This window comes from Columba livia, chromosome Z, assembly GCF_036013475.1.
Source record: "Columba livia isolate bColLiv1 breed racing homer chromosome Z, bColLiv1.pat.W.v2, whole genome shotgun sequence".
Taxonomy (NCBI): domain Eukaryota; kingdom Metazoa; phylum Chordata; class Aves; order Columbiformes; family Columbidae; genus Columba; species Columba livia.
Window position 1 is genome coordinate 80,776,228 of NC_088642.1, and position 25,691 is coordinate 80,801,918.

Genomic DNA, 25,691 nt, shown 5'->3' on the forward strand with positions numbered 1-25,691 from the left:
AGACGAGTAAGTACAGAATCATATAATCATAGGATCATTTTGGTTGGAAAAGACCTTCAAGATCACCATTAACCCAGCCCTGTCACTAAACCATGTCACTGAGAACCTCATCTACGTGTCTTTTAAACCCCTCCAGGGATGGTAACTCCACCACTGCAATGGGCAGCCTGTTCTAATGCCTGACAACCCTTTCTGTGAATAAATGTTTTCTAATATCCAATGTGAACCTCCACCAGTGCAACTTGAGGCCATTTCTTCTCATCCTGGTGCTTGTTTCTTGGAAGCCTGACCCTGCCTGATTCCAAGCTCCTTTCAGGCAGTTCAGAGATCAGATCTCCCCTCAGCTCCTGTTCTCCAGCTGAACCCCCAGGTCCCTCAGCCACTCCCCATCACTCTTGTGCTCCAGCCCCTCACCAGGTTCCTTGTCCTTTTCTGAATGTGCACCAACACCTCAAGGTCTTTCTTGTCATGAGGAGCCCAAAACGTAATAAATCAAAGGGAAAAAATAAGGTCTCCCTCTCTTTCTTTTAGTGCACCTTTGCCTGACGTGCTAGGAGTTTATGGGAAGAAGAACAGGCAGGAGGATGAACAGGAGGTTATTTGCACATACCATATTAGAAGGCATTTAATCTTCTTTCTATAGTGCAAAATTCTGTGTCCTAGGGGAGAGACTCAAACTCCTTCTGAGAACTTTTGCTAAGGAGACAAGAGTTTGAGAAACAGTAGACATGCTGAACACATTTGTGGTTGCCCTTGCCTCTGCCAGCTTCTCTGAAGGGAGCACAGGTCTTTTGGTATCTCTCGGTATAATTTCTCTCTTCAGTGTCAAGAGGACAAATCAGCTGAAGTAGCAGCAAATACTCGCTCAGATCAGTAGGGCTGTCTACAGACACAGTGCACCACATGTCCCACTGACAGAGAGTGAGTTGTCGTGCAGTTCACAAGAAAAAGATGAGGTCTTGGTTCCATGGGCCCAGATATTATGTGTGAGTTTTAGCCACAGGTAAATTTTCCCTTGCTGTAAATTCACTATTCATTCAGGCTGTGCATGCATGTAAAAAACAAGGGTCTGATTTTTTTTTCTTTTTTTCAGCTAACACTGGATTTTTTTTTATCCTCTAAGAGCTCCATAAGACTGGCATTATCCTGTAGTAGTGTCACAGCCTGCAGTCATTTAATGCCTCTTCTTGTGGGGCCAGGATTCCACGCCCAAGTGCATTTAGTAGGTCAGTACAGTAATTTTAAATGTCTTTCTTTCAGTCTTTTGCCATCTTCAATTATACCTTTCCACCCTACTATTTGTGTAATTTTCTTCTGTCTGAAGTCTCTTTACTGTTGTTCTCTATTGCACAGCATGACAAATTACCCATCAAGCCGTATCTTTTCAGCCCAGAAATGCGCAGTAACACAGAGTCATGGCATTATCACATGTTGTGCACTTTATTTCCTCACAGTTCATTCAAGTGTGTCACTTTATTTTCCTACTTCCTTTTGTCATCAGGAAGATTAAGCGTTTTAGTCTTCCTAAACTTCAGGAACAATTAGAAATGCATTACATTGTAAGCTCAGAGCAACACCTATACAATGCTATATAGCTCAAAACTTCCCCTGCATGGCAAAACCATGTCCATGACACTGAGTCTTTGCAGAAGCCAGGGCTTTCATCCATATTACACAGCTGAGTAACCTTGGCTGCAGGCAAGAGAATTATTTGTAGCCCCTGGCCACCAACCAAATTAACTCTGAGACACCATTCACTTTGACAGTGTGCACTAGATGCTCTTGGGAGTTATGAAACTCTCTGGGCCTAATTTGTACTGCGCCCACAATCCCTCCTCTCCCTCCTTTGCTCTCCCCCCACCTCCTCTTTAATTCAAGATAAATACCAGTAATTGTAGAGCCTGTTGCAAGATATCTCCCAGGCATCGCAAGTGTGTGTTGGAAAAATCGACTGGAACAGCTCAGAGAATCAACAGGTCTATGGCTGAATACATATATAAAATTCATCTTTAGAAATTGTGATTAGGGTGATACAAAGTTAGTTGTTAATGGCATGGTTTAGACCACTGGTCTCTCGTTAGCATTCCATGGGGACAGTGCAGGAGTTCAGGGGCTGGTAGATCTTGCAGCATTAATGCACAGTCTGGAGAGAACCACAGGAATAAATTCAAAGCTGTCCTCAATAACGTACCTGAGATGTGAGACAGGATCTGTCTGGGTAAACATGCTTGGTTCTTCTTTACAAGCTATTTTATGGTTCAATAAGAAGAATGGTTGATTGAAAGGGTGAAATAAAACACTTCTGTAAGGCAAACTAGAGGCATTAGGACTTCAGGTGATCAGAAACAGCACTAAGCCTGAAATTTGGTTGCAGAAAACCTTGTATGCTTTCAGATTGTTATTAATGAAATGCTGACTGCTTAATACTGTTAGATTTTATGACTTTTAAAAATTCTTATACCTAGGAAAGGATGAAAGCTGAAAGTATCATGGTGCCAAGGTTGCCAAGAGGCATTTACAGATTTGTGTTAGTGGTCCAGTAACTTGAAGACTGACAGATGCAAAGAGACTGGTCTTGAGATGTGCTGGAAGATCTGAGCCCTGACAATAGCTGGCATAGGCACAGGTTAGGTGCCAGTACCCTGTCTAAATAAATCTAATCCTAAATAGGGTTTCTGTCCCACCCTCTGCAGCATTTTACCACATACTTCAGAGTTTTTAACTCGTTTATACCTATTCTGAGCCTTTCATGTTGGCTTAAAAAATCCCAAGTAGCAGTTGGCACCACACATATATTAGTTATGATTCCTTTTTCAAGCATATCTTTACAGGTTCAGTGGCAAATTAGTATAGAAAGAAAGATCATAGAATCATAGAATGGTTTGGGTTTGACAGGACCTTAAAGATCACCTAGTTCCAACCCTCTGCCATAAGCAGGGACACCTTCCACTAGACCAGGTTGCTCAGAGCCCCGTCTAGCCAGGCCTGAGATGTCTCCAGGGATGGGGCATCCACAACTTCTCTGGGTAGCCTGTGCCAGGGCCTCACCACCCTCATGCGGAAGAATTTCTTTATATCTAATCTTTATCTCCTCTCTTTCAGTTTAAAGCCAGCACTCGTTGTCCTATCACTACATGCCCTTTCAAAAAGTCTCTCACCATCTTTCTTGTAGGTCCCTTTTAGGTACTGAAAGACTGCAAGAAGGTCTCCTCAGAGCCTTCTCTTCTCCAGGATGAACAAATGCATGAAGAATTTAGAAAAAAGACTGACTTTTAAATTAAAGACAACATTTTTTTACTTCAACTTTTGCAACCTTTTGTGAAAACACTCAAAATTCATTTAAATGGGAACTGGAATCTCTGGCTATTGCAGTTGATTTGTATTGTAATGTTCTCTAATCCTTTTGCTTTAGAGTGTCAGATATGTCCAGTGTGTTTCTCCATATAACCTCCTTATGGAATTTTGTTCCTGCAGCTGATAAACAGAATTATACAAGCTTTGTCACACAAATCACATTATAAAAGGTTCCAAAAAACTTGACAATGATGACAGTTGTTTTCAGCAAATGGCTGCTTTACTGCAGCACTGTCAATGTTGATGTCCTTGTGCACATGTAAAAGAGCAATGTGATTAAGGCAAGCTTGTCCATGCTAGATATGAGCCAAGTTTTCAATCTCCTCATGGCACTGAAAGATTGCTCAGCTGTTGCAGATAAGGCAAGAATAGCTAGCAGATTTCTGCCATTAAAAAAAAAAAAAAATCCTTCTCTTTGGGCATGCGTCTGTAGGAATTTGTAACATCTACTACTGACCTCAAGTTCTAGATAAGAACAGCTCTTATTTGTAACTCAAATTGAAATTACTTCATTTAGATGATGTGCTTCCAGGAGATTACTGAAGTATCTTTGTAAGAAGAGATTTGTCTAGACGGCAGTCTGAAGCATGATACACTTTTGTAAAGTGGTGCAGTAGTGAATTATCACCATTCCTCTAGTGCCACTTACCACTGCAATTTACGTCCACCTTGTGTTGAATTTAATTTGGACAAATAATCTATATTGTCTTTTGTTCTAAGAATATTTCATATTTATATATGAAAATTAAGCCGCTTGCCCTACCTAGGACATCAGTCATCTTTTCCATTTTTTTTTTCTCTCACTATCAAGTAGATGAAAGGAGTGGAAAACTCAGTTCATTCGCCAAAACTTTGTCAAGGGAAAAAAGCCTGAGTTAACACAGTCATATCTTCCATCCTATTGACCCTGAATTCTTTATGTAAGATGTCAAAGCCATGGACTTGGAAGATTTGTTGTCATGTCTGGGTGTGGAAATAGTGGGAAGAAGCCAATTTCAACAACATAATCTTATAAAAAACCCAGAGGGATTTTCTCATATAAATTAGTGTAGACTTTGTTAGTCTAAACATACTCAGATTTCCACTTTGTATCTACTAAAAACTCTTTTGAAAAGCCTGAGTTTCTGACAATGGGAGGAGGGTGCAGATTTCGGGCTGGCTCAGGGTGACCAGCTGCGTATTTCCCCAAACATTCAGTGTGATGTTTTGCACATCTTGGAATATTGTAGATGGGTCTATGCCTCTATGAGATGATATTGAAAAATTTGTGAATTTAAGCTATTTATTAATGGCTTTTTTGACAGGCTTGTACTGTGACAGAGTGTGATACTAAAGGGCAACATTCTACAGTCTCTAATTATGAAACCATCCTTTCTCTTCTTCCAACCCAGTGACATGTTGCCCATTCTCCAACAAAATTCTGAAACAAATGTCTCAGACAAAAGTCTTTTTCACCAAACAAGCCAAATTCAATCCCAGAAAATAATCCACTGTCTGCGTTGAATGAGGCAGGTGTCAGAGGAAAAAAAAACGGTTTATGATAAGGTATTCAAAGAACATAACATAGTAAATGCAACCAAGAGAGGAAAGAGATGATTTAAAGATGTACTTCTGACACTAATTCTGGTATTTCATGTATTTTAAGACTGATGTTGTGATGTAGACATCTTTATAAAAAATAAGCTTATTATGGGAAATCATGGGCAGCCTTAGCCATGGGCAGCACCACCTGTGCCTCCTATTATTACCAGGTTTAAAATAAAAGTTATAGCAAGTGTAAGGCTTTGCTCTTAACAGAAACCAATATTAGTTTTGCATTTTGCGTCATTAGGGTATAATTAGGTGCTGTAATAAAAGCTACCTTGCAGGAAGACGTGTTCATTTTCATGTCACCTTGTGAAATTCAAGGTGACAATACATTTCTTCCCTCCTGCAGTCTCAGATGAAGATTTGTGTCCTGATACTCTGGACTTGGAGAGTAGTGGCTTGACTCATATTTTGTTCTCTCAAAGTCCCTTTTTTATTTTCTTTCTTAAATATAAGGTGATGATTGATTTTTCTCTTTAAATGCTATCCTTTGTGCTTGTAAAATTTGACAATATTAAATAAGAAATTAATGAGAAAAAGGGTATTAATCTTTATTTTGGTTTATCCAAACTCTTTGGTGCTGGCAGGTGTCACAATAGCTGTAGCTCCAAGCACTCTGAACACATATATCTGTATTCTTTATCTAATCATGTTTTGTTTTGGAAGCATCCTGAATGGTTAAGGTACACTAGAAAAATGTTTTTAATTTCTCAAGAAACCGTCCTGTCTCAGCAGAACTACAGAAGCAGTTCTAGTGTCTAAATTGATGGTAATTTTCTTGAGATATTCCTTTTCATATTGCTCTGCATTTTTATATCTAGGTTTTTTATCTTGATACTCACTATCTGAGTCATCTCAAGTATAGTTTTCCTGATTTTGGATAAAAAGTGTTTTGTTCTGGTTGAAAACCTATATCTCATAAATTAGGGCCTGTAACTATCAGCTGGTAAATCTCTCGGTTGTTATTCTTTAAGGTCAATTAGAGTGAAGAACATTTCAATCTGGATGTACCAGGAAGGTAAATGTTTAACATAGAATTGATGAAATGGGAGCGTGTCTCCCCATACCCATCTGCTCTCTCCTTTTGTGTGTCCCTCCTCTACAGCTGCGTGCATTAGCAGCCTGACTCCACTTTGAAAACCTTAAGCCACATTCTTCAGAACAGTTGCTTCCTGGTGTTGGTCAGATTTCTCTGCAGCCCTTTTTATTATTTTTTTTTTCCGTTTGGAGCCACGGAGGCTGACACATAGTTTCCAAGAACTTCAGCATGTCTTCTGTCTCCTGAGTCGTCTCCTGAATCCCAAATATTTCTCGAGTGGCTAGCAAAAGAATATCCAGATAATCTCCAGCCTGGTGATACAAGCTTTGAGAATAAAGCCAGATGGCTCTGAAAATGAATTGTTAAGTAATTATTTTGTTGTATGTTAACTTGGTGTCTTTAATGCGTGTGTACTTTTATTGTTAGAGCATTTGCGAGATATGAAGTGGCTATGAAATCATACTAATTCTAGCACTAATAACAGCTTTTGTTGGTCAGACTGTGAATGATATTGCATGTGATTAATTTGAAAAAGCAATAATGCAGCTTGAAAAAAAAAAAAGATGAGCAATAAACTAAAACAAAAGTGCTTGTTGCCTTTCCCAAAACAACACTTTTTTATTCGTGACCTAGGTTTACTTTCCTCCCTTCTTTAAGCATCCTTTACATTATGCGTTAAAAATAATTGCATTCAAGGTTCAGACTTTAAGTCCAAAATTACTGCCTTTCAGATCCTTTATTATCCTTCCAGGCATCTGAAAAAATAGGTCAAAGCAACACTGCATAATTTGGAAAGTTAACAAAATGTTTAAGGAACAAAAATATAAGTAGATGTAATTACAATAACCTTTAAATGCATTGTTTCCCTTCATTTGTCAATTAAACATTTTAAAGAACATGACCTGGCTTTCTTTTTTCCACTTCTCTCAAAAAGATGAAAGGAAAAAAATACCTTCAAGTAACATGACATGAAGACCACCCAGGTCACTGTCCCCTTTCCAGCAACATGAATGAGCTTTGGCTCATAACCTCATTTTGTTCTCACTCAAAATATTGTGCTGAGATCCCATCGGGAAGATGAGGACTGAAGATTGACACACAGCAACTGTAGATACAAATGTATGTTACAATAAATAAGGCCCTGATTCTGTAAGCAGCCTTGTCCAGACACAGTTCCCCTCCAGATCTCAGCTCTGTCACAGTCAACCTACATTTTTTTCCTTTCAATTTCAGTATTATCATGGGCTTTAACTTTCTCAATATTCAAGGCCAACCCGGTAGCAGACATAACATTGATAGTACTTTATTTTCTGGCCATACCTGAAAACGGTGAAAGACAAAACAGTCAGGAATTTCTGTCCAGAACTGATAAGTGAAAGAGCGAAACTTCCCTTTGATTTTGTGATTCCTGTGCCTGCAAAAACTATGTTTCCCAAGCTTTGGGACAAATCTAACATATTACAAATCTAACATATTTTGGATAAACCCATACCCTGCAATACAGAGCAAAGGAAAGAAGTTCCTAGAGATGTCTGCACAAGGCTTTCTTAGGTGTTACGGTTAATTTCCACAGGGACAGTGGAAAAGGAGCCAGGCCACTGTTGGCATTTGGAGTGCAACTCTGCTCATCAGATAAAGTTGTGAGTATAAGCTTGTCATTTAAGTTCTTTTTATGGTGGCAAGAGACAAACGTCTCGTCACAATTCCTGTTTAGAACCAATGAACCCTGCAGGTGCCCACCAGTCCCATGACGTGGGACAAGCCTAGGTAGCTTGCTTCATGTCTTGAAGCCTGCAACATACTACCAGGCAACGAACCAGACGAGAAGGATCCAAGCACCAGCCAGGATTATTTCTTCCTGCTGTCAATTCATGGAATCATAGAATGGTTCTGGGTTGGAAGCCACCTCTGAAAATAATCTAGTCCAACCCCTCTGCCATGGGCAGGGAGAACTTTCATTAGACCAGGTTGCTCAGAGCTCCGTCCAGCTTGATCCTGAACACTTCCAGGGATGGGGCATCGTGAGCAGCCTCAGGCTGTTCTCCCTCCTTGGCCTTCAGGAGCTGAGGAGCAATAACTCCTGAAATTTAGGATTAAGGTGCCCCTGCTGAGTGCGTCTACCTGAGCATGTCATGTAGATGCTCCCTGTGACCCCCTTTCCTATGCCAGCATTCATTAGGACTTGTAAATAAGCCTATTGTGCATTGCTACAGCCAGTACACTTTTCCATTGGTGCTGCTTTTACTTAAAGGCTTAATCATAATTATAGAAAACGCATGACATATTTTGAACTACATTTTAGGATTTTCTTCACACAGACTGTACTAATGCACTCACAGTAAAAAATGAAATTAGTCAACTAATTGTGTGCCCCTTCTTCCTACCCTTCATGCAAACAAATGCACACAGGAACACAACTAATGCAGAGTTAAGAACAATCTCAATTTCTACAGCATGACTGTCTTACCAACTACAAATGTACAGGACAACCAACCTCTGATCTTTTATCCAATATGGACTGCCCATCAGGTATTCAACAAGAATTAATCAAGACATTGTGCATTAATCTATTTCCAGAAAATATTGGTTCCACTTAGTGATATCAACCCAAGAAAAATGAGGCCAGAATAGGCACTTCCTGTGGACTAGAGCCCCCTATACATATATATTTGGATAATAAAGACTTAATAATGATTATTTAAAAAATGATTGGGAAAAGTGGAACTTTTCAGACTTAGAAGCTGTTAACTGTCCAATGTGGAAAAAAAGGAGGATCTGAGGATGTTTATTTGCACACTGAAGAAAAGCTTTGCAGACATTCGAGGAATATTTAAAACACTGATAAACTAGATTCAGGCTAAGTGTCAAAAATCAATGAATTATGTGACCACTAAATCAATGTCTTGCGGACATGTCATATATCGATTTACTACTGTATGGATTTTGAGAGGCCTAGACTGCTTATGTTTCCCAAAGTGACCAGGGAAAATGCAGTAGTCTTGCAGGATGAGGGATCAGATTACTTGGTAGGGTGTAAGAAAATGGTCTTTGTGGAACAGTAGCATGATTTTCTGTTTGTGCGCTGGTAGTGAAAATAACAAGGTAATTGCTAAAAAAATTCTTTATATTTTAAAGAGGAAGCTGGATGTGAGGCTTGTTTTCTCAAATTCTTTAGAAGATTGCAAGTATCAAGGTTTAGGCAAATTTTCAAGATTTTCATTCTCATGCTTGATTCATTTAAATCTTGAAATAACACGGCTATGATTCAAATCTGAAAATTATTTACTACAGAAAGCAGTGTCTCAGTCCTTGAAGTCTATACTTGCCTTCCACCTGAAGATCGGTGGTTGTGATCAATCAAAAATGTATACCTTAGAAACCAAATATTAAAAAAGAGAAAACATGAGTACTGTGTATGTGTGTGTGTATGTTTGGTGTATTTTTTTATCTGTATTTATAGAGTTGTGTAATTAATTTGCTCTCTGGTGCCTCAGCAGCCTAATTGTACATGAAATAGGAGCTTATTCAGGAGAACGTTTTGGAAGCTTTCTTCTTCGAGTATCCTCATTTTCACGTGCTGCTCTCCAGATTTATAAAGTGATTTCAGACCTATTACAAAGCCTCATACAGCGAGTAGGCTTTGCTGGTGCCAGGTCCTCTAAATATCTTGACAATAGTCAGAAAAAAAGATGATAGCCCTTGGCTGCGATCAGAGATGAAGCTGGCTGTGCTTTAATCTACGACGCATCTCCAGGGAGGTGCTGAAAACACATCAGTGCTTTGGGCTGTGAAGGAAGGTCCATGTTTGTGGGGCATGGGGTGCTTCTGGCCCTGCAGGGATGTTCAGAGAAGGGTTTTTGGAGGCAGACCTGTGGACCACAGGGTGTTCTGCAGAATTTTATCAGAGAGGGGAATCATTCTGGCTGGTTTTAATAGTTTTCATTTTTGTGTAATTTGGTGAGCTTGTTGTAGAACATACCTATTAAGTTTGTCTAGACGAAGGAGTGGAGTCTACATGGCATCCCTTAATCAAATTAGGTCACCAAGAATGATTAAATGAAATATATGCAAATAGCTCTCAGTACAGGACAGACACAGACATGTTGGAGTGGGTGCAGAGAAGTGTCGTGAGAATGCTCAGAGGGCTGGAACAGCTCTGTTAGGAGGACAGGCTGAGAGAGTTGCGGTGTTCAGGCTGGAGAAGAGAACCTCCGGGGAGACGTTATTGCAGCCTTTTAGTACTTAAAATGGTCCTGTAAGAAAGATGGGGACAGACCTTTTAGCAGGGTCTGTTGTGATAGGACAAGGGGTGATGGTTTTAAACCAAAAGTAAGTTCAGACTAGATATAACTAAGACCTTTTTTTTATACTGAGGGTGGTGGGAGCCTGTCCCAGGTTGGCCAGAGAGGTGGTGGATGAACCATCCTTGGAGACATCCCAGGCCAGGCTGGATGAGGCTCTGAGCAACCTGAGCTGATGAAGATGTTCTTGCTCATGGCAAGGGTGGCACTGGGTGAGCTTTGAAGGTCCCTTCCAACCATTCTATGATTCTATGCCCCATGATGCTGGTGTTCACCAGAGCCGTGGAAACTCCCAGCTCCGTACCAGGACATCCGAGTCCATCTGCTTAACGGCTGGGAGCAGGATGTGCGGCATATGACTTTTTGTGAAAAAGTGTGCATGTACCCCAGTTTTGCTGGGTATTGTAAAGGAGGAGAAGTATCTGCTTTCCTCGTGCCCAACCATCCCTCTTTTTTACCACTGATGACATGGATGCTGTGACTCCCTTCTGACTAGGGGCTGACAGGACTAAAAAAGCTGCTGTGTGCCTCAAAGACCCAGACACCACCCCATCACCTCGAGCTGTTTTTCAGACAATCTATTCACATATGCCCTGCTGTATCAGCTTTGTTAGGAAAAAATGCTTCAGCCCCAGGAATGGTACTAATAATGGTGGTGTAAAGGATAATTTCAATGACACCGTCTTGGCTCCAGTTCATGGTTTCAGGGAAATATATGCAAGCCAGAATTCAGACCATTTTAGGACTAGAGACCAGCCATTTAGCTGACTTCCAGCTGATGGAAGATTAAGGAAAATACAGTACTGAGTTTCTTGACCTTTGCTGAATCTCTTGACTCATTGCTACATCTGACACTGGCCCCCTCTCTGGGCAATAGGGCTGGAGTGGGTCAATATCACAGAGCACGTGTTTTGCTTTTTGTCTGAAATTCTTTAGTACTTTCCTGATCTATGTAAATTGTTCTTTAGTAGCAAGTGCCCTACAGATGTCTGAAGTAACAGCAACAACACAGAGTGTTTTTATGAGTTAATAGATGAGTGGGTAATAAGTACCATAAAGATGATCGTGGAAGACTAAACTTCAGTCATCGGTTATGACCTCAGAAAGGGGTATTATATATATATTTTTAACTCCCTTATTTTCCCCAAGTGTGGCAAGTTGGAACAGACACTTTCTGAGGCTTCAAGCCCTATCTACCTTTTTACACTGTTGTATTCATCTTGTTGTCTTAATTTTAATTTTGTTCATTTTACACTGTTATATTAGTTTTATGTTCATTCTGGGGATCAGACTGTGCACTGATGATGTGCTTTGTCCTGAATGCTGCTGTTACGAAGTTCCACCATTGTTACCCCTATGCAGAGCTTGACATGGAGTGGTGAGTCCCAGTGCATCCAGTGTTGGTAGGGAAACTTAGCAGTATTGCATTCAAAGACTTGCTTTACAAAGAAGGAAAATACTAACTGAAATGGATTTTTTAAAATTATTATTATTTAAATTGTCTGAAAGGTTTGATAATGATTTTTTTCTTTCTTAATAATGACATGCTACAGATTTGTGTTTGTTGTTAATTCAAGACCTTGTGCCCTCACTTAAGATTTCAGATCTTCAGGAGACTTCAAAAAAAACTATCGAGAATCAGACTTAACACTGCTGATTTGGGTAAGATAAAGAATTATGTGTCATGCTGAAACTACTTTCCACTCACTGATTTTTTAGCATAGGTAAAAATCCTTTCAGAACCTTTCAATTTATAATAGACCTGTTTTTTCCTTCCATGTGGATCTCCATGAAGAAGACATAATGCACACGCTGTCTTAGTGCCTGATGTAAACCTGACTAAAGCAAATGTAAGTATATCCATACATTTCACTAGAGTGTGGTTTGAAAGAATCCTGTGCAAGAGCATATTCTATGGTTTTGCAACACAAATATCCTTTAGTTTTAATGGATGTTTTTCTGACCAAAAGTAAGGTGATTTTATTAGTCTGTAGCCCAATGCAGTTTTTAATGAGTATGAAATTTAGCCTGGTTGTTAAATTAAAAAAGTATATCTTGAGCTGTGGTAAGTAGCACATAACAGGGAAAAAAGGATTCAGTAGCAACAGCAAAATCTGATTTTTTTGCATGGCAATAATATTTATTTTCATTTAAGATAATCAGCTGTTTGGTAGAAAACTGGGGTGGCATCAACCATTTGAAAGTACTATATATATATATATATATATATATATTTATGTTATTTTTTTTTTCTGAAAGGGTCAGACACAGTTTGCGAAGTCAAGAACTAAAACCTAATGGCCTAGTTCTTCAAACACATGTGTCAGCAAGAGTAGTTCCAGTGGACTAGGAGCACTGCTTCCTTCAGTTACTTTACTGAAGAAAATAAGCATGTTCAGGACTGACCTCGGCATTTAGTTCTTGCAATCCCCAGTATAAAAAACAATTTAATGTGCTTTTTTGATTTAATTATGGAAATGAGATTGGACAGTCTTCATCTGGCACAAAAAGAGTGGCAAGATTCCTTGTTTCTCCTGATCTCTGCTCATGTAAGTATAGAAATTTGAAATCAAGCCATGCACACTATTGAAGGTTGTTTTAAGGCTACCCCATTTACGCATTTAAATGGAAACCTTTAAAAGAGTCATTATAATTATAGACAGCAGCCTTGTTATTTAATTACATCCCAGTGTAGCCTCTGCAACTCAAAAAGTTTACAGGCAGTCTAAGAACTGAGAAGTTAAATGTATTTTAAAATGTGTACACTGTGGTGCTTCTGAATAATTCTTTGCTACGAGTCAGTGCCAGCTCAGAATTTCACACCCTTGAACAGATTGACTGGTTTGGCTTGTGTAATAGGTACCCTGCTATCCTGGACTACTTGGTGGGTGGGTGGAGATGGGTGCTTTTGGAAATGCCAATTGATAGCTAACCATAACAAGTCAGAGTTATGTGTGAGTTGAGAAGGTAGAAACATCTATCTAAAGTAAAATGGATCTGCTGAAATGCCTAGGGAGGAACCATGAAACTAGAAAGGCTGCTTTGCAAACCAGCCAAGACTTGGATTTGAGGCCATTGACAAGGTTTCTGGTTGGGCTTTTGGGGAGCAGTGGTAGGGTTGCATGAGCCAGTTGGCTAAATCAACCAGCCCTGCAGTGATGCAGTGATTAGGAGTCCATTCATAAGGCATCACTCTCCAAGACGGTGTTGATCTGCCTGTCAATTTTTAGCTTTACAAACTGGAAAGAAAGGCACATGGGAAGTATAGCAAAGGGGGAATTTTAATTCAAAGACTCCATATAACACCCCCCTCAATATGCTCTTTACCATGGCATAAGCTACTGAGAAAACAACAGTCGACATGCTGGAGGGAAGGGATGCCATCCAGTGGGACCTTGACAGGCTGGACAGGTGGACCCAAGCAAATCTCATGAAGTTCAGCAAGGCCAAGTGGAAGGTCCTGCACCTGGGTCAGGGCAATTCCAGACACAAATACAGGGTGGGGAGAGAAAGTATTGAAATCAGCCTGAGTAGAAGGACTTGGGGGTGTTGGTTGATGAGAAGCTCAACATGACCTGGTCATGTGCGCTTGCAGCCCAGGAGCCAACTGTGCCCTGGGTTGCATCCCCAGCCCCGTGGGCAGCAGTTTTGGGGGGATCCTGCCCTTCTGCTCTGATCTGGTGAGACCCCCTGGCAGTGCTGATCCAGATCTGGGTCCTCAGCACAGGACACACATGGACCTGCTGGAGAGGAGCCAGAGGAGCTACAGGAATGATCCGAGGCTGGAACAGCTCTGCTGGGAGTTGGGGTGTTCAGCTGGAGAAGAGAAGGCTGTGGAGAGACCTTATGGTGGCCTTCCAATACCTGAAGGGAACCTACAAGAAATCTGGAGAGGGATTTTTTACAAGGGCATGTAGTGATAGAATAAGGCGTGGTGGCTTTAAACTGAAAGAGAAGATATTTAGATTTCATAGTAGGCAAAGATTGTTTCCCATGAGTGTGGTGAGATCCTGGCACAGGCTGCCCAGTAAGGTGGTGGGTGCCCCATCCCTGGAGGTGTTCAAGGCAAAGCTGGACAGGGCTCTGAGCAACGTGGTCTAGTGGTGATCCTGCTCATGGCAGGGGTTTGGAACTAGATGAGCTTTAAGGTCCCATCCAATCCAAACTGTTCTATGATTCCATGAAAAGACTACTAGCTTTGAATCAGTTATGCATACTATAACTCATTTAATCATAAAATCATAGAATCATAGAATATCCTCAGTTAAAATGGACCCAGAAGGACCATTGAGTCCAATGCCTGTCCCTGCGTATGTCTTGGTTGATATTTGTCTTTCCATTCAGAGAGGAGGCACAGACTTGTATCTTGCATTATTTAAGGATCAGTTTAGTTGAGTTTTGGGGGTTCTTTTGCTTTCCAAAAATGACATCAAAACAAAAATGCATCAATTTTTAACATTGGAAACACTGTTAGTGGTGCTTTCTCTTGTGAGCAACATCTCCTTGTTGGAGTTACTGCAACATTTAACAGTTAAAAGACCTGAATACAAGCTTCACTGGAGTTCAATGAGCTGACTTCTGTTAACGTCACCTTAGGCCAACAGGTCTGGTCAGAAACGTCTGCAGTCCTCCCAGGGCTGGGGAAGGCAGGCTGTTGAGATTCTATAGGGCACTGCTGGCAGCACACGACACATTCCTGTGTTTGCAGGGCCCTACATGGTATTTCAGGCAGCTCTTGTTTCTGTGGCTATGACCTGTTGCTGAGAACCAAGCCACTATGTAAATATGAAGGACTTCAAACTCACAGCCTGCTGCTTTCCAGAGCAAGTGGTCATTTGTTCCAGTTTCCCATGACCACATTACTGCTTGGGTTTGCTGTTCAGAAAAAAATATATCAATTTGCAGCATTAGTGCTAGGCAGGGAAGAGGGGTTGGAAATTGGGGCTGCATTAGTACACATTATTAAATGTGCCAAGAGGATAATGTTACCTTATCCCAGGTTTCAGCACTTTAAAACGCTCTCCTTATTAAAATAAAAAATGTTCAAACATTCAAACTTGTGTAGCCAAAATACAACTTAGGAAACATGTTACTTAGCTATTTGCAAGATGATCTGACTTTTAAACACCATTGTGACACCAATTTCTCCACTGATGCTGTTCAAAATAATTTATTTTTCATTGTATTTACAACTCTATCCAGAAAGAGAAAGGAAAAGCAGTATCAGAGAATGATTTACATTACACTGGATTTTACTGCAGCTTGGCATTGTGAATGAATCTTTGGAATACTTGAAAAGTACATAAGGAAAAAGTTAGTTTCTAATTTACTGAAGAAAATATTCTGACATGGTGATAAGTGAGGTAACCAAAAAATCACGTCTTAAAAACATTCTGAGCGATTGCTGTTTCAGCTGTCCCAATCCACAAGCTGGTATTAAAACAGGCTGCTAGTGAAAAACACTCACAGCCTTTTTCTACCTGAGAATATTAACTCCCACTCGGCGGCTGTTACACAGAATTAATGCGGACATTTCCAGCTAAACACGTTCACACAGTTCTGTTTGCAGAATTAGAGATTTGCATTTACTTGTGTGCAGCAATAAAATAGGGACTGATTCGACACCTTTAATTCACAACTAAATATAAGGCATCTACTCTGAAGTTAGTGAGGTTTCCTCAGTTTTATATCACCAGTGCTAAAAATAGAATCTGGCAGTCTATTTTTAGATAACCCAGAGCTGTTATATCTTGAAACCTTGCCACTGTGTTACCTACCCTGGTGTCTCAATGAAAAAGCTCAAGCATGTTTGAAAATAACACGATTAATTTTAATACAGTTTGGAAACCTTCCTTATATGCAAATATGACACAGCCTTCAGGAGTCTGTCTACTACCGTATCTAATTGCTGATGGATGAAGGTCCTTTTTCTCTGAAGAACTTTTAAGACAAGCCCTGTTTATGCCACGGAGATTATTTTTTTTTCAGGCAACACTTGAAGAGTACCTAAATATTTTATATAGCTCATTTTTTAACCAACAGGAAATGTGTTGATATTGCTGATTCTCTTTTGTCCCAGCTGCCTGAAAAGTCAGCAAAATCATTTGTTGCCCAGAACTAGGAAAACCAGAAGTGTTAGCAACGAAGCTGATGGAAATATTTTTCAATAGTCTGCCTCGTACAGCAAGAAGAAAGAAGTGATGCTGGGGGAAGGGAACACCCTTATTCATGGGGGATCCCACCAGCGTGAATCCATCCGAGTGTACCCAGACAGAGCCAGTGATCTGACCAAGCTTCACAGGCCTAGCAATTAAGTATAAAAAGCCTGTCTTTATCCAAACAGGCCATCTATATTTTGGAAATTTCCACCACACTTCCTTCTGTAGCCCTACTTTTTCTTAAAGTGCACAGCAGCATGATCAGCAATGGTTGTGCTGGGGTAGCAGCGGCTGTAAAGTCATCCATGCTGAAGAACTAGGGCAATCTATTAAGTCAACATGAGTGATCCATGTCACTATCAATTTGTTTGCTCTTTTTAACAGTGGGAAGGTTTGGTGGTTGTTTTTTTTTTTTTTTTTTTCTTCTTTTCTTTCCCTTAAATTGCCCAAATTTTCCATTGCCTGTCGGAGATCAGCTGTTGTCAGTGAAAGTTTGACATGGATGACAGTGGCCGTGGGTGGCACAGGCAGCATTTGGTGTTACCCTGGTGTTCCTTGTAATCCGAGAAGACTTGAGCTTTTAAGACGTTGATGCCTTTCACTGGGGCTTTGGTCAGACATTCCAGGAATAGCGGGGAAGCTCCAGTGCTGGTCCTGGAAATGGGGTGGGTGGTGGGGGAGAGGAGGAAAAAAGGAGAAAATAAAAGAAGAAGAAAAGGAGCTTAGAACTAAATGAAATGTTACTAAATTGGCAGCACTGCAATGCTTAATTTTTCAGAAATCGTGAACCAGATCCTCAAAAGTGAGGTTGTCTTCAGAATAAAATAACAAAAACAAGAACAAAATGAAAAACAACCACCACCAAACAAAAAAGAGAGAAACCCTACCACATGTGAGTAAGATCCAGAAATGTCAGTGTTCCATTCCACTCATTCAATATTTTTTTTCATTTGTCTTCTGTTTTTTCAGTTAGGGCTCATGTTTTTGTTTGTTTGTTTGTTTGTTTGTTTTTTGTTTTGTTTTTCAGTAGGTATAAGGGACCGAGACTTAAAAATACTGGATCTAATTGCCTGAGAAAAAGAGTGAAGATTTTATGTAAACCACCAACTATTCTGTGACTGGTGATAAAAATTGCAAGTGCTGGCAGTACTGATTAAGATGGACTTATTATTATACTAACTCACTTAAAAGAGTACAATAAATTTTTTGTTTTCTTTGATTAGTGTCGTATATGATTGGAAGGAAATTTTTTTAATCCTCAACGTGGATCCCAGCCAAAGTTGTGATTAGCAACTTTTTTATCATTGAAGCATTGTAAAAAGGGGAATATTGAATGTTAAAATGTATCCTACCTTCTACAGATGAAACGAAACAGGCAGATTAATGATTAAGGGAGTGGAGCGCCTCCCTTATGAAGAAAGGCTGAGGGAGCTGGGTCTCTTTAGTTTGGACAAGAGGAAACTAAGGGGGGACCTTATTAATGTTTATAAATATATAAAGGGTGAGTGCCATGAGGATGGAGCCAGGCTCCTCTCGGTGGCAAACAATGATAGGACAAGGGGTAATGGGATTAAGCTGGAACCCAAGAGGTTCCACTTAAATTTGAGAAAAAACTTCTTCTCAGTGAGGGTAACAGAGCACTGGCCCAGGCTGCCCAGGGAGGTTGTGGAGTCTCCTTCTCTGCAGACATTCCAACCCGCCTGGACATGTTCCTGTGCAACCTCACCTAGGTGTTTCTGCTCCAGCAGGGGGATTGGACTAGATGATCTTTTGAGGTCCCTTCCAATCCCAAACATACTGTGATACTGTGATAGAAGAAGAAGAAAAAAAGTCCTGTACTACCTACAGCAGAATAAAATTAAGCTACTCAATGTGTGTGGTAACTCCTATGTGGTTTCTATTAAAAATTGTAGTTTTGAAATGGTTTATGCAGATACTTGTCTTTTTGTTTTAGGCTAAGTCAATTAAAATGACACAAACTTTAATATGTTGAGGGACATCTCCAAAACCTGAGGGGTTCAAGACCTCAAAGCTGGCCATCAAGGACGTGAGGCAAGGGAGGCTTCACAACTTGCAAGTCTGGGGTAAAAAGTACTTTAGAATACATAAGCTTATGATGTGGGATTTTAAAACTATATCTTCAGACATATATTTTTGTACTTCTTACATCTTGAAAAGGGAAGTAAGCTAGGAGGAAAGGAAACAAAAGTAAGTCAAGTATACACTTTTTGGAAATTAATATTAATATAAATAAAATTATATCTCAGCTTCACACTCTTCAGGCAGTAGGTTTCCCTGTTGAAATAGGTTTCCCTGCTTAGAATGCACACCTAGCTAAGGCACCTCCTAGCAAACATGTGGGAAAAATAAAAACTGAAAGAACTCCTCCTGTTAGTAACATGATAATGAACACCGTAAGACTTCATGGTAGTTGTGCATCTTAATCAGTAATATAGACAAATTAATTGGTAAACATGAGATGACGAGTTATCCCCTCTCACAGTAGCAAGGGAACGTGAAATGGGATGTGGGGAGCTCTGCTCATAGTCCACCCTTTTGACTTATGGTGTGTTTGTGGCCACATCACTGTGCAGAAAAAGCCAGAAAAAGCTAGAAAAAGACAATCCTGTTCGGATGTCACCTGCGTGTTAATTATTAGAAAGCAAGTCACCCTGCTACTATGACTCAGTTAGTACTCTGGGGCCATCCCTCTGTGTCCCAATGAACTGGACAGTAACAGGGGGCCAGGTTATGTACACCCTCCTTCTCTCTTCCCTTTCCGCTTTATCACTCCATGCTCAGAGGTACCCATTACCTGAAAACCAAACCTTCCTAGTGTGGTTGAGAATGAGGCAAACCACAGGTACCGTTCGAATACAGACTCCATACCCCATTATGTTAGGGAGGGCCAACATGTTGGTCTGAATATTGTCTTAATACAGCTTCCAAGAAGTGCGAAAAAATGAAAAATTAGTTAATTCTAGATAATTTCTTCCTCCAGTCATTCTTCTGGCAGTTCACAGCAGCTGTGCTCACCACTCCTGCAGACGGATCCCAGCATAGTCTTGGTTTTGCCTTTGTGTGTACATTGTTGACTCTCGTTGAGTTGAACCTGAACCTCCCAGCACAGCTTGTTTCTGGAAGAAACACTGGGAGAAGAAGTAGCTGTTAACAAGACAGAGATGTGAAATTGCAAATTGGGAAAGCAGATGAAATAGTGAATAAATAAATTGATTTTTGTTTGCTTGAATAGAAATGTACCCTGAAGTGAGCTTGTTTGCTAAATCGCTTTCATGGATTACACCCTCAACTCTTGGGTAGGAAGAGGGGAGAAGCAAGGGACAGCAGCTGTGGCACATCTGAAACAAGGGCCAAACATCTCCTGGGGCCAAACACTCCTGATATCTCCTGGAGGTGTGAGACATGGTCTGCATCCCTCCATCTCAGTCCTGGCACCTCTGCTGGGGCAGGAATGGGGCTGGCTGGTTCAGACCCAGACCCTGGAACCAAAAAGCCTTGTTGTCCTGCCAGAGTAACTAAAAGCGGTGAGCAGCAAATACATCAAAGGATGTAGAAGACAATTTAGGCTTCCGATGGTTACTTTACTCATCTCAATAATTTTACTGCATGTAGTTTGCACAGCTTTGCCTTAAAGAAATGTAGCAGTTATCACATTTTTTTTACAGTCAGGTCTCCCAAGCTCTGCTAGATTTCTAGACCCATATCACAACTCCAGCTAGCTACTGTGAAAAACAACACCTTCTTTTCCTCTTTTCCAGTGGTTTTGGATATGACAAAAAAACCCAAAAGCCCAACAAAAACATATTGCTAGTAACTGTGACCTACAACTGGAGCTGATGCCAGAATCTGAAACCATGATTTCTTTAAGTTACAAAATGCTTCTCATAGCCTAATACCACAGCAGTGACCCTACTGGGTCTTTTCTGGACAAGTTATAAAATAAAAGTGGGGGGTGGCGAGAGGGATAGAAGGAAAGAAAACCAATGCTTTAAGCATCACATTACTAAATAATAGCAACGGTGTTTTCTGACTTGGACATTTAAGAAAGGTTCATGAAAGAGATGAATATTAAGCTGAACATTTGTTTGGCTTTGCTGCAGCCGGCTGAAGGAATGTAAACTTTTTTTTCAATGACTTCAGTTCCTAATTTAAAAGCTAGGATTTTTAGCAGTGAGCAAGAGACTATATTTGGCCAAAAAATTCTGCTGGCTTTACTTAGCTACCCGGCACATTCAAAACAATACTCCTTTATCAAAAAACAATAGTCTGTTTTATTCACAGCACATGTAGAAGTTGGACCATCCACCAAATTCCACTTTCTTCTACTGCAATATATCTGTTGCTGGCTAATGAGCTGCGACAGTGTCTGTGCTTCATTTTCAGCAAATTAAATTTATGCCTCGCAGGAATTGTGGTCTGGTCATGGCACTGCTCCTAGGTATGGGTGGGGTTTGTTTCTTCAACCAGCTCTGGGTTAGCCACATGGGTACGTGCTGTCGCGCCACACAACAAAATCTTCTCTATAATAACGGTTTTAAGTAGCCATCCACCCCTCAAAAGTGGATCCCATTTAATTTACTTTGTGTTTACAGCGCTCCCTTGCAAACTGTACTGTTGGGACAGATGGGTATTTATACATCTTTTATTTTAAACTATTTATTTAGAGTTGGGACTTCAGTAACACTCGCTGTCAGATTTATAGTGTGTGTTTAAAACTGAGGTTCTAAAAATGTAATATTTCAAAGAGGAGGAAGCAGACAATGAACTTACACACTCGGGAGTTTATTCTCTCTCTGGATGTGATGGGAGTTGTGCACGTTGCTGATGAAGGAGTCGGCCCCTTGAAGCAGAGTGTTTACATCTGTGTTTATACAATTGGGCTTGATCAAAAAACCGTTGAGGTCACGTGCAGTCTTCAGACTTAATATAAAACCAACAGGCTGCAGCGGGAAAGTAGATTCTGAACATCAGATCACTGTGGTCCCTTGGCCAAGGTGAGTCTGGTGGGATATTCTGATGCCCATGGGTAGCCTCAGATCTGGCGTTGACCCCAGAAGGAAATCAAGTGAAGAAAATGAGTTTCATAAAAAAAAAGAGAGAAAATCATTCTTGCTCATTTACTGAAAACAGGATTAATAAAAAAAAAAAAAGACAAAAAAAATAAAAGAAAAAGAAAAAGAATTATTGAAAACCTGCAGGGGAAAAACGCCTTCTACATTATATTAAGAGCTTTAAGGCTTCTTGTAGGGCAGGGGAAAACATTATTTGGTCAATAAATAAAAAATGTTCATAAAAATGTGTATTATTAACTGAACGTTTGCTCTTGGTGCCCCAGTTCTCCATGGCTAGCAGAAGAATGAATGGCAATGTGTATGGGGCACACAGAATACTTTATGACTACAGAAACAAAAGTTACATTTAATGAAGGCAAAACTTGGCCTAAAAGGCTTGGTCCACCTGTTTTGTAAACCTGTGTAATTTCTCTTGTCTTGCCCCCTGCAAAAACACTATCTCAGATGTTTAATTTAGAAAGCCACTGAAGTATCCATCTCAGCACTCCCTGCAATAATTACACAATGTTAAAAAATAATGAAGGAAAAATCCATGTTAAGGATTTGATTTTTCAGGCTTCTTGCAAGTTACAATAACAACCACGAAATCACTTGGCAGACTCATACCACTCCTTTTGTCCTGAGGTTCCAAAATTAAAACTTCAATTTTTACAATATCCCTGTGAAATAGCAAGGAAACAGGTGAAATGACTTAACCACTCTTTGCACAGAAATTCAATAAGGAAATCAACAGTAGATTTCAGCACTCTTTACTCTCCATCCTGTGCTGTAACTTCTAGGGGTCTAGTTTTAAAGAATTATATTTACTACAAGCAGTTCTGCACAAGTTGGATTATTTGTAGTGCGAGAACAGTTAAAAGCTTGAGCAAAAATTGGAAGGATCCATGTCAACCTCATCTCTCTGTTCTCTGGTACTAAATGCAAATAAATATTTAAATAAAATAATAAAAAGTGATAGAAAATAAATATGTACCTGCCATCACATGTGGATATAAGTGTATATGCCTGTAGATTTAAATATATAAAAGTGTTAGACTTGAAGCTTCACAATAACCATAGAATTACAGAATAGTTTGGGTTGGAAGGGACCTTTAAAGATCAACTAATGCAATGAGAAGGTACTTCTTCAACCAGATCAGGTTGACCAACTACATTTACCATATTCAAGTAACTATCCTTGATGAATTCTCTTTATGCAAAGAAATACAAACTAGGAACATAAAATATAAGAAGTAAAAGCTGCCCTTTCAAAGAGTATTTAAATATATAAAATTTTTATTTATATTTATATTTAAATATATAAAATTTTCTATTTTAGTAGAAAAGGGTTGTGAGCTAGGAAAATGTAGTATGATCTTTGTAGCAGGGGCTACAGAGTAGGGTGGCTGCACAGACAGTATCAGAGTTTCTGAGTGGTACAAAATGCCCTGTAGCACAATAATTCTGTTACCCACACTGAGAGCATGCAGAGGGCTGGAGCAAGGCCCCAGCAGTTTGCTCGGCTCTGAGACAAGTGATGTGCACGTGTTCGGATGCAGTCGTGACCCACTGCCCATCCACACAACTCCATCTCTCTTTCTCAGTAGGCAGTTGAGACAGTAGGTGAAATTTACTCAAGCAAAACAGAATTACATCATTGCAAGAGGCCATACAGTGCTGTTATTGAAAAGTTAGTGAAGGGACAACATCATTATTTTATGATTCTTTGATTCTTTGACCATAAAATGATTCATAATTCATAACAAGATTACAATACCAACGGTGGTAATATAATCAACCGGTAATTGATCTATACACATCTTTCATTGCTTGATTTCTAGGACTCTGCAGAGGGCTCAAGTAATATTATACAACCACATAATCAGGTGCCTTTCAGGAGTTATTCACAGGACGTTCCTGTCTCAGTGCTTACCTCAATTGGATGCTCCAGAGTCACATAGGTAATTTCTTTTTTTTCTGTGGGACTTTTGGCACACAAAGCCTTTGGAGAACTGCAAAACCTAATTGTTATTATTTCATCATCATTTACAATAACCCCTCTTCTTTCTGTGAAATTACCGGCGGCAAAATTATTGCCAGACATATTGCAAAGGAGAATGCAAAGATGCAGAGATGACGCAAAAATGGAAAGATGACATGAAGGTGATGCAAAAGTGAAACGAGTGTAATTTAGATGTCAGTATTTATTTTTTATCAGATTACCTTTGTCTGTCTAATTATCAAAAGTAGCTCAATTCCTACTTTTTTCCTCGTGCTGCTTAGAGGCCGTGCCTGTGGTGCTGTGTGAGCCATTTATGAAACAGCAGTGGAGTGGAATCCGATTGCCAGACCTGTGAGTGGAGTTTCAAGTGGTTGCAGACAAGTGCAGGTGGTCAACACTGAAAAAGTGTCATTGTCAAGCATTTTACCTCATTTATAAGTGGTGCAGGAAAGCCATTAAGGCCACAAAGGGGGCTGGGGGCAGGAGCCGGGCTGTGACAGGGAGGGCACCGCCAAGCAAGTTTGCAGGAAATTAATTGTGCGCTGGCAGGCAATTAATTATAAATAGTGTGGAGAGGAGTGTTTTTTCCTTTTTTTTTTCTTCTTCAGATAGGAACGATTCAAATGAAAGTGTTAGTATAAACTGATTGGTAAAAACAGTACTGAGATTTCTGCAAATATGTATGTGCGCTTTGGTGTTATTTTGAATTATTTTGCACTCAGTCTTATTCAGGTTGTATAAACTGCATATGTGAAATACAATTGTGCCTGTAATAATCCCATATTCCTCATAATGATTTCAGTGGTGACTACAGAGGGCTGTAAGCTGGGCTGTCCTACAGAAATGTGCCAGTGTTGGCTCGTGCTCAAAAATAATAGGAAGCTGAATTTGCCATTTTTGCTTGCATTGCCCTGTGTGATATAGTACACAATTTAGGACGCTGGCATCTAAAAATAGACCTGGGCTTTTTCCAAGAGAGTCAGAAAGTAGTACCCCTGTTAAAATGCCTTCCTAGAGTATAAAGTAAAGGTAAACATTCAAGTAGAGCTCTTTGTACATAAATATTTTCTAGTAGAGTCTAAGAGATTTGGTTCTCAGAATGACAAAAAAAATAATCAAAACCAAAACAAAACGAAACCCAGAGAAATGAACAGTAAAATACTTGCTTCCAGTTTTATTTTTGGAGCATTTTGTAAGCAAGGTTTTTTTTGGTTTTTTTTTTTTTTTACTAAATTCAGGGTTTATTTAAAAGTCAACAAAAACATGTTTTAAAAAATATCATGCTGCAGTAAAAACCAAACAATTTCTATGTAGACTTTCAATTTTTAAATTATTTTATGTCAAAAGCTAGAAAATGAAATACTTCTAAATATAGTGCATTGGAATTTTCTTATCAGTTAATTTTTTAGAAGCTCCACACTTAAAAGCACCATAGTAACAGCTCTGCAAGCTGATTCTTCATTACAGTCATCCACCGAGAGCTTCACTGAAGACATTTCCTCTGGGATCAGAGAGACTAAAAATCAATTCTGATAATATTAGAACAAATTTAAAGAGCAAAAAGCCCTAGAAAGTGTGTGATGAATAAATAGGGAGATCTTTATTCCTCATGTAATCTTTTTCACCTCTTTTCTTCTTTGTTGTGCTGTAAACAAATACTTTCAGGTTGGAAATGTTAACATATTTTCATTCCTTCAAAAGGTTTTGTAAAACTCAGGCTGAAATAATTCACTCTGAATTATGCAAGTGTTTAAGGTACACAAGTATTTAAATTACTGAACTACTAGTATTTACAAAATAGACTGTGAGAAGGTCAAAGTAAAGAAGATACTGTTGACATCTTTGCCAATCCCTTATGGTTTGAACATGACCATCTGATGTACATTTATTTCCCTTTTAGACTTAAATCTGTGTTGAGTCAGAATGCCATTTACCTGCTCTCCAAAAAGCCATGTGATGATGAAGGCAGCACCCTAAGCAGAAGTCCAGCCTCCACTCCAGCCTTGTGGTCCTCAACTCTGCAGCCTTCTGCTCCAAAACCAGCAAAGTCTACCCCAGCATTTCAGTTTAACTTATTGAATTCATAAATGAGGCTTAGGTTGTTGTAAATATACACTATCGACAACTAAGAAATACATATCATGCAACAGGCTGGCTTGGTGCTCCTGGAGGGGGCCC

The 25,691-nt window shown here is 39.7% G+C and overlaps 1 long non-coding RNA gene across 3 annotated transcripts in view; it reads left to right on the forward strand.

Moving 5' to 3' along the window:
* Positions 1–25,691, forward strand: part of LOC110360560 (uncharacterized) — a 48,205-nt gene that overhangs the window by 11,080 nt on the left and 11,434 nt on the right. The window contains exons 3-8 of one of the 3 annotated variants that reach the window (XR_010469076.1): positions 1,094–1,226; positions 11,835–11,943; positions 12,077–12,131; positions 12,541–12,830; positions 17,218–17,331; positions 23,353–23,472. This is a non-coding gene — a long non-coding RNA (uncharacterized LOC110360560). Of the gene's footprint in view, positions 1–1,093; positions 1,227–11,834; positions 11,944–12,076; positions 12,132–12,540; positions 12,831–17,217; positions 17,332–17,466; positions 17,659–23,352; positions 23,473–25,691 lie in introns of those variants that run through there. The other 2 variants (XR_010469074.1, XR_010469075.1) reach the window with 2 other exon arrangements.